This window comes from Ctenocephalides felis, unplaced genomic scaffold, assembly GCF_003426905.1.
Source record: "Ctenocephalides felis isolate EL2017-DRISC unplaced genomic scaffold, ASM342690v1 CF-g0.4_SCAFFOLD_01886, whole genome shotgun sequence".
Taxonomy (NCBI): domain Eukaryota; kingdom Metazoa; phylum Arthropoda; class Insecta; order Siphonaptera; family Pulicidae; genus Ctenocephalides; species Ctenocephalides felis.
In genome coordinates, this window is record NW_020538040.1 from 168,664,321 (window position 1) to 168,678,317 (window position 13,997).

General features: G+C 29.4%; 1 protein-coding gene across 1 annotated transcript in view; it reads right to left on the reverse strand.

Moving 5' to 3' along the window:
• The window catches only part of LOC113376906, a 172,225-nt gene extending 158,558 nt beyond the window's left edge, over positions 1-13,667 (reverse strand). Inside the window, exon 1 of the mRNA XM_026616996.1 lies at positions 13,553-13,667. The gene's annotated coding sequence lies outside the window, so the exon portion shown is untranslated. The remainder of the gene's footprint in view (positions 1-13,552) is intronic.
• Between the last annotated feature and the right edge of the window lie 330 nt (positions 13,668-13,997).

Consider the following 13,997-nt stretch of genomic DNA (forward strand, 5'->3'; position numbering starts at 1 on the left):
ATATTATATTTTTATAAGCTAATTTTACGTTGAGTTACATATTAGCTATAACTTCACATAAAATTCAAATTATACCTATTATCTATTTATTTATTATAAATAATTTTTAAACTAACAAGAGGCAAAAGAAATTCCCAAAATACAGTTTGATTGATCTGAAAAAAAAGTTTATCAACAAGAATACTCTTTTTTAAAATTTTTTAAATTGTCATTATCTATTTTTATTGGGATTGCCGATGGATTAGTGGTTGAAGCAATAAAATTTTAATCAGATGTCAATACCCGCCACGGGCAGCCTGATGTCAAGCAGTAGTGCCACTTGGAAATATAAATAGCAATTTGTTTCGAGTGAATAAAGCCTTTACCGGCATTGATGCATCAATAGAAAGCATTATTACTACAGAAATTGTAGTAATAAAATTGATAAACATAAAACAACTGTTTGGATTGCCATCAATAAAAAACCGACGTTGTTACTAATTAATTAATCATTACAATAGCTTATATGACTCTTATAGGTTCTTACAAAAAAACTGTAACTGACCCATGTTTACATACAATTATACAGCACTCAATCAAATTAGGATTTTTTAAGGTGGATAAATAAAATTGTTTTGAAATATCAATTATGAAAAAACGGCTATGTTGATGTTTACCAAAGATCGGTGAATAATTAAAATCTAACAAAGTTTTGTGATTTTTAAAAAACTTTTTTTTAAATATTTAATTACAGAAAAATGAACACGTGGATCTTTACCTGAAATTTATAATTAGAATTCTCAGTTAATACCTTTCGATGGGTTAATGAATTATTAAAATCGGTTCGCGATTTTTTACTAACGAAAAATTTTATTTTACAGTGAATTTAAATGTTTTTAATCGGTGCAAACATTTGGAAAACTGTTGACAAAAGACATACAGATATACTTCTAGAACCAAAATAAAAACGAAGTTCATTCTACATTTATATCTCTAAATTTCAAAATCACATCTATATATTGTTACATTTATAGAATTTAATAGTAACGGACAATAAATTTTTTCTCAAAAAATATTCACGATAAGGAAATTCTTCTAGTTCAATAGATTTTATAACTTATGTAGATAGATGATCAAGCAATTAAACAAAAATTACAAAATGTAACGAAATGTAAAAATATATAATACGCACTTGCGTTTGGTGGACCTATCTACTTAGAATTAAATAATAAAATAGAAAATATGATTAGAATATTTTTTGAATTATTCAAATCGTTTAATCCGTGTTTCCGAAATCGTCGACATAAAATTGTATCCGCTGATACGTACATACATACTATACACACATACACACACGCTACAGTTTTTTTAAGGGATGCAGAAATATTCTAAAGACTTAAACATATGCAAAAATTTTCGTTTGTTATTTATTAATTTTTTTTGATTACTATAACTTATCCTACGTGGAGTTAAAAAATAACTTGAAACGTCAAGGAAATATAAATATCTCCTCGGGAGCATATATCTATTCAATATATCAAAATGGTCCAATTAATGAGAAACGACTTGTGTCATTATTGAAGTATGTTACATGATACATTACCAAATATATCAAATGTATATCTCAAATAAGCAAATAAGGTAGAGCGTATCGAAATGAATATTATATGAAGAGTAAATAAATAAATGGAAAAATGAAGTTGCCATCGTCTGGGCTCTAAATGTACGAAAAAGCCTGTCGAAATTCGGCTAGGGCTCGATCTGCTCGATGTGCTCGATCTGCTCGATCTGCTCGATCCTTCGGGCCGTTGTTTCTTCAGGGCGAGAGGAGAGAGAGTGTTTGCGCATCGGCATAATATTTTGCATTCCGAGGGCCAGAGCTCCGGAGAGCGACAAATTATTCAAGTCATTTTCTCTCAAGTCTACGAACTTTGAACGCTCCGGTCGTATTTTTAAAACAAATACGCTATTAAGTATTAAATACAACTTGTTTACAACAAAAGTTTTTGACAACGCTCTCGCTAATTAAATATTAAACCGATCGTTTGTGCTTTCGGGCAATTTTGTTATGCAAAGTTTAAAACGAGCGTGTAAATAAACACACCTGTCAAATGTACAATTCGGGAAGTTGTGCGGAGTTAGCTGAGCTTTTAATGCTCATAGGATTATGCCGCGTAGTACATTTTTTTCAGGAGCTGAATGAAAATATAATCAGCGGCGTAATTCGTGAAATGTGATAATATTTTAATTGACACACGGAAAATGGTCAATGTACACTTTCACAAACCGTATGTATAACATTCGGCTTATATTTAAACAAAAATTAACAAACCCTTTCCTATAAATATAGGGTCGGCCATCTAACTTATTTTTACTGTTGACTAACATGTTTGTAACTACTGCATGGCCAGCCGAGGCAATGGCATTATTTTCGATTATAAATCAGAAGAATTTAATTTAAAAAAAAAAATATTCGGTGTTTTTTTTATAACATTTTCAAAAAAAAAAGAAATCCGTGGGCCCAAAATTAAATCGTGTTAAATTCAAATAATGTAATTATTTCATAAATTGTTACATTATATAAATAATGTAATAATTTATGTAAACTAATATATAATATAAAAACAAATTTGAAATTTTATACTTATTTTTCAAGCTTAGAAATAATTACCAATAATCAAATAGTATCTTAGAGACAATACAAAGAATTTTATTCTTTTATTGTTGTTCATAGAAATTCATTCCAAAAGGCCGTTATTGAAGATCACAGTATGTGCAATAAAATAACATCGACAACAGGTAACGTAAACAAGTAAACAAATAATACGAAAATATAGAAAATATGATGAGATCAATTTTCACATCAACATGTTTTCCGAGAAATTATAAAACACGAAAGAAAAGTTCTGAGGCAGATCCATATGAGACAGATTACTTATTTAACGCGTGGTTGGATAATCATAATTTTGAACAAAAATTTGGATTTATCGAAACTTTAGTCAATGCATGTGTTTTGGCTTTTCTCAATCGTCTACAGTTTTACTAAATATATTGAAATATTTTAAATAACAACAAAAAAATAAATATAATTATAATTATAAATTTTATTGGATTAAATCCTATCAAATATTAAAACATGCCCTTATAAATTATTTTATATGTAATAATTTGGTACAGTAAAAAAGACCGGGTACGGTCGTGCTACTTTTTTTATCAGCAATAATTTTGTTGTGGAAGAAAGGTAAATCAAATGGTAATTTGAACATTCGTCAATTTTCCTTAAATACAGATCATGATAATGTAGTGTCCTGACTAATTACAATAATGAGAACTTGTTCGAACGAACATATTTCATCTTTTCCCTTTGGAACCTATGCCAAAATCAGTATAGCTTAGCTGTGATCACGACTGTCACTACCGTACCCTGGCACAAACGTATTTATAAAATACTAGATGAAACATCTTTAATTATATACACAAACTTTTTTCGAAATATTTGAAAGTCGAAAAAATTCCGGCTTATCAAAGTCAATTAATTGATAATAATAATTTTTTTCTCATAGCAATCGTGTTTCAGTAGCTGCGTAGAGACAAAATAACTAAGCGCGTAAGCGCCGCGTCGCATTCTAACGGATAAATAAAATTTATACTTGTAATTAAAATCTCTATAAAATAACTAATAATTTGATGAGCATATGTCTAATGATCATTTTTGCCCTCCAAATGGCATTTTTTTTTCTTTTAAATGGTTCTCTAAAACCGCTGAACTGCCTTCCGAAAATACGAAAAGTTAAAATTTTATTTTGAAAAAAAAGAAAAAAACTAAAAAAACTTTATTATCTTTAGTTAACTTAACTCTCGTGATAAAAAATAGAAATAACTTAATCATTATTCATAAGAAACTATTCAATAAGTAAATAGTAAAAAATTATATAATTATCAATAAAATATTGTGAATTTCATATCGAATGGAAAAACAACTACTGAGTTTTTTTTCCAACATGCCCTTGTAGTAAACAATGTCCCTTTTCGGCCGACTATTGTAAATTCATCAAACTTATTGAATGTCCTTTACTGAACAGTTGTAAATAAGAGAGATAAAAAAAAAATAGTAATATCATTTAGTATTTGTTCATTGAACAAAAGGATTTAGCAATAGTATTCAAATGGCCTTTGCATGATTATCCGATCCGTCATCCATTCCGCCCCCTGGTGTCCTCCTGGTTCTCGATTTACATTACCCAGTTGTGGGTTAACAATAGTGCAAACGGAGAGCGATAGTTTAATTTGCCGACTAAGAGATACCTCTATCTTGTTTGAAATCATCGAATCGGGTACATTACACAAGTCCGATCCTCGGTTCCGAGTGTGAAAACAACATATATCACTGTGCCGTGTAATGGTCATCGAATGTGGGTCATAAACACGACCGCGACGGTATGTCCGTTCCGCGGCGAAAAGTACAGATATAAAGCACTTTTACGAGAATCAACTCTGACCGATGGCGGCGGTGCTATATCAAAAGCAGTTATATTTTCAACCGGTTTATGACAATGCTCGGTTTTATCTTATATTTTTAGTGGCATCTTTTTATGTCGTGTCAATTAACCAGTTAACTGTGGCGCGCTCATCGAACAATGCGACTAATACTTCACAGAGCATGTAGCGCTGGTAAGAAGTATCAGATAAAAAATATGGGATTATTTTACAATCGTGGAATTTTTAACTTCCCGTAGGGCAAGTTATAGTAATCGCAAAAAAATCGAAAATGAAAATTTTTATATATCTTTACGTTTCAAAACCTTCTGAACATTTTGGCATACTCTGAAAAAATGGATGTATGCGTGTGTGTGTATGTGTGTGTGTGCGGATACGAATTTTCGTCGACGATTTCGGGAACACCGATCAACCGATTTGAATAACTCAAAAAACATTCGATTCGAATTGATAAGGAGACGTGCTGATTAGTTTTTGGCAAAGGCAGGTCTAGCCGTTCCGAAGATACGGGGCAAAAAGTGCCAAAAATGGTAAATCAGTTTTTATGAGAACGGAGCGTCCGATTTTAATATTCCAAAAAACAGTTTACTTTTATAGACAAGGTGAAAAACTGATTAATTTTCATGACGGCAGGTCTAGCGCTTTCGGAGATCTAATAAAAAAAGTAAAAAAATGCCATTTGGTGGTCAAAAATGATCATTAGACATATGCACATCAAATTGTCAGATATTTTATAGAGATTTTACCAATAAGTATAAATTTTGTTTACATTCCTATGAGTTCCGTACCAATGTTTATCCGTTATACGGCGACGCGGCGCTTACGCGCTTTGACATTTTGTCTCTATGCAGTTAATGCAGTACGATTGCTTTAAAAAAAGTTCAGAATTTCCAAAATATTTCAAAATAAATTTTTCTTCAAAAAGTCTTTTTTTTCAAAAAAAAGTAAGTTTTTGACAAAAATTTATAGTTTCTCAAAAATCTAATTTTTTTTAAAGTAATTTTTTTTCAAAAATGTTAATCTTTAAAAAAAAAATTTTTTGGTACGGTAAGTTCCAGCAATTTGCCTTAAGGCACGATTTTGGAATTTGAAGCTTTTGGTTAACCAAACAATAAGCAAATAGGGTAGAGCGGTGCTAAAGGTCGACGTGTAATAAGGTTCACACCAACATCTCAAAAACGAGTGAAGTGATAATTTTTTTAACAGCAATATTTGAAAGTAGAAGGCAAAAGATCTGTAACCACCTTGATCTATAATTACCTTGATTCCTACGAAGTCGCTATCAGGAGATTACAGTTCATGTTACAAAATCTACAACAAAATGTAATTTTTTCATTGTTAGTTTTTTTGGTTATGAGCACTGTTGTTTAGTTTACGAGAGCCAAATATAATTTTTCAGTATATGTTATTTAATTGTTTATAAGATGTATTGTTATTTTTCAGTTAGATTCAACGGATTTTTTAAATAACCTCTACAAAAGCTTATATGTGGGTGGGGTAAAAAGGACCAACTAAACTTTTACCCTGGCAAAGCTGTGCACAATAAATGATTGTAAATAAGAATGTATATTAAGTTAATAAAACCTAATTTTAAGAAAGATACATTAAATTAATAGTTATTGCAACTCTGCTGATGAATGTTTTTTTTGTTAAAAATGTGCTCATAAAATTTATATTTTGCATTGGTCGAATATTGTAGCTATTATTTCGAAAAATCTCCTAAAAATTAAAAGTAGGACATGGTATCTGTTTGTCCGCTAGCTGTCCTATTTTACAGGTGACAAATTTTTGATAGTTGTTTATTTGATACGTGTTATGTGTTATGATGCAGTTCATTTGGTTAAAACAGTATAATTACTTAAAGTCAAATTGGATCTTTGTGCCCCGACCTACTCTACATGTTAAATTAAGACAGAATAAATTTAATTAAGTTTATATATTTAAAAATAGTTTCTGATCAGAAGCCAAAACCATTTTCAAAATAAACAATAGAAAATGTAAACTAAAAATCTAAGTTTGAATTACACAAATCGGGCAATTCTCGCAAATTTGTTTAAGGTGAAATGCTTCTTACAACTATTAATTTTATGACGTCATAGACTCAAACTATTCCAAATATCTTGGAATTTAGGAATAACCGGCCAATTCTGCCACAAAATAGACCAATGTTATGGCAAGGATATGTTACGCTGCGCTTTTCATATAAAATGGTACAAAAAACTGTCAAAATGTTATGTTATGTTATGTTGCTTTGCAACCTGACATATAGAATCTAACTTTCCGCATGCATTATTATGACACATCAGATAGATGCACTTATGATAAGATTCTAGATTAGGTTTTATATCAAAAAACGCACTGACTGTATAATAACCACATAGCATTTTTACAGCTTTTAGTACCATTCTGTATGGCAAACGCAGCGTAATATAGTCTTGTCAAAATATTAGTCTATTTTACGGCAAAATTGTCCCATACGTTTTTTTTTTCAAAAATTGCTATTTAACTAACCTTTAATTAACGATTTATACGCATGACGCGTCAATGTACAAAATTTCTGCCACTTCTCCATAACGACAATACTCGTCAATCACGGGTTAACAGGTTAAATATTAAATAATTTAATAAAGACAAAAAAACTCATGTATTACAAGATCGTTCTCCATATAAAATTGAACATAACAAATTTGTGTCATTTACCCTCTGCTCAAAAGCGACGAATAGCTTCAGGTAAACATTATCGATTTCCTTGCTCTTGCCGCTCGGTCAGGCAGTAAGTAACGCGCTGCAAATAAGACTTGCGGCCACTTATTTTTTACAGACACTCGCACGCGAAAACACCACCACGGGTTTATTGAGAAATAATGACCGATATCACTCTCCTGTCATTGTTTGATGTGTTTGTTACAAAGTCGACATCGGTTGTAAAGGAAACATTAATAGATATAACTTGCATGAATTGAGGACGAATGGGTCGACTTTGTTGGTATAGGGTTTGTATATATTTTTGATGATTTACCTAGATTTTCACGACTAATGAGCACCGTAGCAAGTGTTGTCATAATAATAATAATTGTGTTTCTACCTGAAACAGGTCTGTAAGCTGTATTATAAAGTCCAAATCGGATCAAGAGAATTTAGTATGAGAGCTTTCCATGTAATTATTTTACAATGAGGTGTCCGAATGAACTATTTTTAAATGCTTATCAATTATACAACAAATTTCGTTTAGTAAGTTTAGCGCTTCAATATGTATGTGACATTATTTCAATTTATCGGTAACATTGTGCATCAAAACTGGGATAATGCTAACATATTTTATCCACAATATTTAATATTTTTATCAATTTGTTATTTATGAAATTAGTTTAAATTTGTTACTGTACAATTTTAAATTTGTCTATTATAAATTTTGTTTAATTTTGTTACTACTGAATTTAATTTTTTTGTTCCAATAATTTGTTCATTACACACTAACTAATTAATGCTTATAAATACTATTTAAATATTTTTGCATAATGATTATCGATGAAAATTCAAATTAATTCTATCAAAATATTTGATTTTTATTAATAATGTGGAAAATATAATTTTAATATCTCTCACTTGATAAATACTAAATAATCGGAGTAGAAATAATAATATAATATTTGTATAAAGTATTTTTTTAAGATATAGTAGGGCGGAGCACAAAGATCCAATTTGACTTTGATCAATTATATTATAAAAACCTAACCCATAATTTCACAACAAATAACATATATTAAACTAACAACTATCTGACTATGTTTAGTGAAACACCCAGCTAATTCACCAATGTAAAAATGTGTTCTATTGCTGTTTTTCCAAAAATTTATAACCTGGTCCTTTTTAGGGTAAATTGAGACAACGACGAGGCAATTAGGACCAACGTCTTATTTTTAATTTTAAATGGATTTTACAAAATAATAGCTACATTATTCAATCAATGCAAAATATAAACATCATGGGTGCATATTTTACAGAGACTAAACATTGTAAATAACCTTGATCTGGTATTTTGTCACAAACATTATTCAGCAGAGTTGGAATAATTATTGATTGAATTTACCTCTTGTAAAATTGCTATTTTTAACTTAATTTACAATTTTTTATTGTTTACACCGTTGTCAAGGTAAATGTTTAGTTTTTACCCCATCCACGTGTTAGCTTTTATAGATGTTATATAAAAACTGTTGAATCTAAATTAAAATTAACAAAAAAATGTATAAAGCAATTAACTGACGTATACTTAGAATTCATATTAGGGTCTTGTGAACTAAACAACAGAGCTCACAACCAAAAGAAAAAGTTTAACAACGAAAGAAAATATTTTTGTTATGGTTTTTTAAACCTTCCCGTTTAGCTCCCGATAGCTGCATCGTAAGAAACAAGGTGATAACTGGTTATACAATTTTTTCCCTCTACTTTCAAATATTGTTGGTGAAAATTCTTAACTTTACTTGTTTTTGGATATCGATGGTAGTACCTTTTACTCGCATAATTTTTGTAAATAGTACAACCGAATCCTTATTGTGCAATTTAAAAATTGCATACACTCTAATTTATGAATTTCTTTCATATTTTTGTCTATAGGAGTGAATATACGCTCTTCATGTGTTTTTGAATTCTATGAAAACTAGTGGTAAATGGCATCGTGCCTTAAGGCAAATTGCTGGAACTTTCCATACCAAAAATTTAAATTTAATTTTTTTTTAAACTTTGAAAGAGTTGGATTTTTAGGAGATTTTAAATTTTTGAAAAGAATAGACCTTTTTAGAGGATTTTTTTTTTAAAAATCCGTTCAACCGTGTTCCCAAAATCGTCGGAGATACATATATACATTTTTTTTAAGGTATGCCAAAATGTTCAGAAATCTCTGAAACGTAAAGATATATAAATTTTTCATTTTCGATTTTTGCGATTACTATAACTTACCCTACGGGAAGTTAATAATAACTTCAATTTTCAATATTCAACAGGTTGCAAATAATATTCACATTTTGTTCCATTTATTTTATTTAATTCTTTTAGTTGAATTTTAGATTAAATTTAACACCAGGAATTAGTAATAGCAGGTATTGTGCATAAAAATGCACATAGCAATTGCATCGTGAATCAGTGCTTTACGATCTAGCAAAAGTAATCAATCCGTGCTTTTGACTGGGCAATATCTCGAACACTTCACCGGATTCTAAGTCGAGCTTTCATGTCGAGCTTTTATACTTAATGTGTCTTCCTATTTCTATTTATACACTCGACCGAGTCCGCGCTCCCCACTCCCGCCGCCCTACCACCTACTACCGCCCCACCGCCCCGTCTTCCCGCCGCCCGCCGGCCGTGATTTTATCGCCGCGATAAAGGGCTACGAATCGCGTAATGCGAAATGAGTCTCGTTGTTCCATTGTACACGTTTTTCTAATGTTTTCGCTAATCTAATGTCTGTGATAGAGACAAGAAATCTTGTTTTACTTTGTTAGATGTTGTAATGATCTAAGAATAGTACAAAAACTTCGTTTGGGCGTGTCTTTGTAATAGTCTGTCTTTTATTACGATTAAACGAATTAGCATGTGCTGCGAGCATAAAGAGATGGGTTTGCTTTCGCGAGCTTTCTTTCATCGTAGAAATAATTAAAGTCGGTATAAAGTAACGAAGATGGTCGTTGAAAGGTTTTAAGTAATTAGAAACTATCGTGGGAAATGATATTACGAAATTTATACTTTTGATGTTTTGTTAACGAAATGTAAATGTATATGCATTTTTTTCATAAATAAGATCTGACTGTTATTTTACCTATAATTAAAGTGAGCCGGATTGGCCAGAATAGTCCTGAACGCAATCCAACTTGCGTTCAGAATTTTTTTGAAAACAATTTTTTTTCGGGTTTCCGGATTATCACAAATATTTGATAAGGTTCTTAATTTTCAATACAATAATTAAACCATAAAAATTGATTATTACTTATAAAAGTTATTAGCTAACATTAAAAACAATATTGATTATGAAGAAATTTTTACATAATTTTATACAATGCTTAAGGGAATATTCTGGTGTAGAGGCATGAATGTTAAGTCATTTTTAAATAATTGTAAAAAAAGGCAATCAATTTTTTTACTATCGTTTTTTTATGATTTATTTATTCACGTTACAAAAGCACACAAAAATTAAAACAAAAAAAAAGTTAATAACTTTGATAATAAGCAGTGGTTGAAATTAAGGATCTCAAAAAGTTGACATGTGACCATGTCCATGATTGCAACCCTCCTAATAATCCGAATAAAAAAAAGGAAAAGATTATTAATCTAGAAACATGTCGTTATGGTGTAAACTAGAATTAAGTTAAAAAATTAATTTTTGACAAAATTGTGATTATTTGAAAAAAAATATCAATTTTTTACTACGTTTGTAAGTTTCTAAATTTTTTTATATATATGAATTAGGTATATGAAATATCTATAAATTATTTTGAAATATTTGTATATTAAAAAAATAAAAACAAAAATTTTTACTAATGCATTTTACTTGCAACTAAACCTTCACCCTTACTAAGGTGCAAAAAGTAAAAAATAGCAAATAAAAAGTGAATCAAGTTAAAATAAGCAATTTTACAAGAAAAAAAATTAAATAAATAATTGTTTCAACTCTGCTGTTGAATATTTCTGATGAAATACCAGATCAAGGTTAATTCTAGTGTTGTCTCTGTAAAAATATGCACCCATATTATTTATATTATACATTGGTTAAATAATACAGCTATTATTATGTAAAAACTCTTTCAAATTAAAATAAAACATTCCCAATTTACCCCGCCTATGGGGTAAAAGAGACAAGGTAACAAATTTTTGAAAAACAGCAAAAAGGACACATTTCTAGCATGATGATACGTGTTATTTGTTACGATATATATATATATATATATATATATATATATATATTTAATCACAATATTTGTTACAACTGCTAAATAAACGTCTAGTAACATCAATGAACAAAAACATAAATATAAATAAAATATATAAATATGTAAATATTTGTTACAATATAATTGTTTTAGTTTTCACAATATAATTCCCCAAAGTCAAACTGGACCTTTGTGCCCCGCCCTACCCTATAGATAAAACCGTAACATTAAATAAAATGTGGGTCAAGAGAAAATAATTGCTCCAACGATAATTTCCATTTACAAAATCCCTTTTCATTCTTGTTACATAATGAGAAAAATTTCACATCAATGCTTGTCAGGTCGTCTTCTCCCACATAGGAAACAGATTAATGGTTGAATTTCCTTTACTAATAACTTGATATTTTACTCTGCTCGCCCTGCGATAAATCAGGACCATCAATAAAATTCCCTACGCTTTTGTACGACGTAGAACACGGCTGATGTATTATAAAATCCAGTTAATAAAACTCCTCATAATCTTATTGTAGTTTTAGAGAACATTAAAAAGTGGATGAATTTTATTAAAACACCATGCACTTTCTTTCTTTTATTATTTTCCCTCGTTGAAGTGCAAATGGAACTCGTTTGTCAGAGGTTTTTTACACAGATGAATGAATATGCTAACTGTATGAATAAAATCGTCATACATTTTCTTAATAGAATTAATTTTTAGTAGAAAATACATAGAGAAATTAATGTATTGTTTTTGTAATAGAGATGAAACAAAAAAATTAATACCATTTAATATTGTGATAGTATTTTGACCCTTGCCACTAGCGAATTCCGAGATTTATATAAATTTTCGAGTGGAAAGGATTAAGCATAATTATAATTATATATTAAGAAAAATATGATTAATCATATAATTTTGAGCACCTTTTAAATAAAATGATAAAAATTTAATGTCATTTAAGGTTGTTTCATGGTGTAATGGTTAAGCTCACGGACTTGTGTAGACGGAGTACAACTGCTCTGTACAACCTGACATCGTTTAGCAGTGATGTACATTTTCACTTGGAAACATAGATAAACATATGTTTTCAATTTTGGTCACTGCGGTGTAAAATGACAATGGAAAATCTCTTACACTGTTCTTCCCTGAATTACTAAGAACATGCATTCAAATTGATATCTCGGAAACAATAATATTATTTATTGGTTTGGTAATGCAAGCAAAGAAACCTTTCATACCAATAATTACAAAATAGTGGTTCGAGTTTGTCACACATACCATATATTATCATTATTGCTACTATTATGATTAGTGTAGCATGTTGCTATAATTATTTCTGGAGATACGAAAACGTAACCCTAGAAGACTAATAGATTCATTATACACATTATATATATATATATATATATATATATATATGTGTGTGTGTCAGTATAAGGTTGTATATATAAACGTTATTCTCCGAAACCCTCCAATTCTACGGAATAAATATTTACCCAGAGGCGCATAGCCAAACGAAAACAACATGGATAGAAGAGGGAGCAATCCCATGATACAGAAACCCACTAGAAATGGTTCGTCAAAAATATATTTATAAAAAACATAAATTCTTTTTTGTCGTTGCCACAAATATTTCATGTCGTATATGTTTTCCTAAATTCGTTTATTTGGAAACTTAATTGGCCTGATGATGTGGTGTAACACTAATATTCAGGCCCGTATTAGAGGAAAATTCTAACTCAAAAACTGTTGGCAATAAATATTATATGATTTAATATGATAAATTATATAATATTATTGAATTTGTATAATAAAAGCGAATAATATACAACTATATCTAGATGTTTTTTCATTAGCACCAATCACCTCAAACATGCGCCCATATAGAATTTGAGAATTTTTTTCACCAGCAATTTTCTTGTATTTAGAAAACATTTGTACACTTGCCTATTAAGTGCACAAAACCTGACATACGACAAATAAAATAAAATATATAAATATTATGATTATTACCAAGTCAAACATTCATCTTTTATTCTTGAAGCCTTTTTTATCTAGATAAAGCTTATATTAAAATTGCAGAATTAATATTTTATGTTATTTGAAAATATTTGAATTTACTACTAGCAATAAGGTACTTAATAATTATTTTTTTACTCACATAATCATTAGCTCTACCAATATCAGGATGAAATTCCACTAACCACTCTCCAATTTTATGATATAAAGTTATGTTAATAAAATTTAATCACCAATGCCAAAATTGCTACAGTATCTGAAATATTTAAAGTGAATGTTTTTATTATATTTTGTTACAAATATTGTCGCAAAATGTCTTCATAAAACGACAGACAAATTGTATTCAAAAATACATATTCATAGATACTAACAAAATTTGTTAGTATTAAACAAATATAGTAGTTGTTAAACAAATATAATTTATTTTTTTCTAATTATAGAGTATGTCAAAATAATGAGGAAGCCTTAAAGTGTGAATCCTAGGAAATATTGAATGGTTTTTCTGCATTTGTTATATATAATAATAATATTTGTGGAGTCACTAAATTTGCGATTTTATGTATGTAATCATTTATACCATTTATGTA